A 2,500-nucleotide genomic window follows, 5' to 3' on the forward strand; every position below is an offset into this window, starting at 1 on the left:
TTTTTGGCTGCGCGAGCGAGCGGCGAGCGGCGGACAGCGAGCGAAGCGAGAGGCAGCACCGTCCCTGCTATACGAAAGCCCCATCCAGCCCTGTGCCACCCGGGGGGTTCCAGGGTGCTGAGATGGCTGACGTTTTGCTCCGCTCTCGACGGTCACCGCGCAACGCAAGAACAGGCCAAAAACTGGCCAAAACGGCCCAAAAACGGGCCAAAACTGGCCATTTTTGGCTGCGCGAGCGAGCGGCGAGCGGCGGACAGCGAGCGAAGCGAGAGGCAGCACCGTCCCTGCTATACGAAAGCCCCATCCAGCCCTGTGCCACCCGGGGGGTTCCAGGGTGCTGAGATGGCTGACATTTTGCTCCGCTCACGACGGTCGCCGCGGCACACAAGAACAGCCCAAAAACAGGCCAAAACAGCCCAAAAACGGGCCAAAACTGGCCATTTTTGGCTGCGCGAGCGAGCAGCGAGCGGCGGACAGCGAGCGAAGCGAGAGGCAGCACCGTCCCTGCTATACGAAAGCCCCATCCAGCCCTGTGCCACCCGGGGGGTTCCAGGGTGCTGAGATGGCTGACGTTTTGCTCCGCTCACGACGGTCGCCGCGGCACGCAAGAACAGGCCAAAAACTGGCCAAAACAGCCCAAAAACGGGCCAAAACTGGCCATTTTTTGCTGCGCGAGCGAGCGGAGAGCGGCGAACAGCGAGCGAAGCGCGAGGCAGCACCGTCCCTGCTATACGAAAGCCCCATCCAGCCCTGTGCCACCCGGGGGGTTCCAGGGTGCTGAGATGGCTGACATTTTGCTCCGCTCACGACGGTCACCGCGCCACACAAGAACAGCCCAAAAACAGGCCAAAACAGCCCAAAAACGGGCCAAAACTGGCCATTTTTGGCTGCGCGAGCGAGCGGCGAGCGGCGAACAGCGAGCGAAGCGAGAGGCAGCACCGTCCCTGCTATACGAAAGCCCCATCCAGCCCTGTGCCACCCGGGGGGTTCCAGGGTGCTGAGATGGCTGACGTTTTGCTCCGCTCACGACGGTCACCGCACCACGCAAGAACAGGCCAAAAACTGGCCAAAACAGCCCAAAAACGGGCCAAAACTGGCCATTTTTGGCTGCGCGAGCGAGCGGCGAGCGGCGAACAGCGAGCGAAGCGAGAGGCAGCACCGTCCCTGCTATACGAAAGCCCCATCCAGCCCTGTGCCACCCGGGGGGTTCCAGGGTGCTGAGATGGCTGACGTTTTGCTCCGCTCTCGACGGTCACCGCGCAATGCAAGAACAGGCCAAAAACTGGCCAAAACGGCCCAAAAACGGGCCAAAACTGGCCATTTTTGGCTGCGCGAGCGGCGAGCGGCGGACAGCGAGCGAAGCGAGAGGCAGCACCGTCCCTGCTATACGAAAGCCCCATCCAGCCCTGTGCCACCCGGGGGGTTCCAGGGTGCTGAGATGGCTGACGTTTTGCTCCGCTCTCGACGGTCACCGCGCAATGCAAGAACAGGCCAAAAACTGGCCAAAACGGCCCAAAAACGGGCCAAAACTGGCCATTTTTGGCTGCGCGAGCGAGCGGCGAGCGGCGGACAGCGAGCGAAGCGAGAGGCAGCACCGTCCCTGCTATACGAAAGCCCCATCCAGCCCTGTGCCACCCGGGGGGTTCCAGGGTGCTGAGATGGCTGACGTTTTGCTCCGCTCTCGACGGTCACCGCGCAATGCAAGAACAGGCCAAAAACTGGCCAAAACGGCCCAAAAACGGGCCAAAACTGGCCATTTTTGGCTGCACGAGCGAGCGGCGAGCGGCGGACAGCGAGCGAAGCGAGAGGCAGCACCGTCCCTGCTATACGAAAGCCCCATCCAGCCCTGTGCCACCCGGGGGGTTCCAGGGTGCTGAGATGGCTGACGTTTTGCTCCGCTCTCGACGGTCACCGCGCAATGCAAGAACAGGCCAAAAACTGGCCAAAACGGCCCAAAAACGGGCCAAAACTGGCCATTTTTGGCTGCACGAGCGAGCGGCGAGCGGCGGACAGCGAGCGAAGCGAGAGGCAGCACCGTCCCTGCTATACGAAAGCCCCATCCAGCCCTGTGCCACCCGGGGGGTTCCAGGGTGCTGAGATGGCTGACGTTTTGCTCCGCTCTCGACGGTCACCGCGCAATGCAAGAACAGGCCAAAAACTGGCCAAAACGGCCCAAAAACGGGCCAAAACTGGCCATTTTTGGCTGCACGAGCGAGCGGCGAGCGGCGGACAGCGAGCGAAGCGAGAGGCAGCACCGTCCCTGCTATACGAAAGCCCCATCCAGCCCTGTGCCACCCGGGGGGTTCCAGGGTGCTGAGATGGCTGACGTTTTGCTCCGCTCTCGACGGTCACCGCGCAATGCAAGAACAGGCCAAAAACTGGCCAAAACGGCCCAAAAACGGGCCAAAACTGGCCATTTTTGGCTGCACGAGCGAGCGGCGAGCGGCGGACAGCGAGCGAAGCGAGAGGCAGCACCGTCCCTGCTATACGAAAGCCCCAT

This window comes from Musa acuminata, unplaced genomic scaffold (genome assembly GCF_036884655.1).
Source record: "Musa acuminata AAA Group cultivar baxijiao unplaced genomic scaffold, Cavendish_Baxijiao_AAA HiC_scaffold_588, whole genome shotgun sequence".
Classification (NCBI taxonomy): domain Eukaryota; kingdom Viridiplantae; phylum Streptophyta; class Magnoliopsida; order Zingiberales; family Musaceae; genus Musa; species Musa acuminata.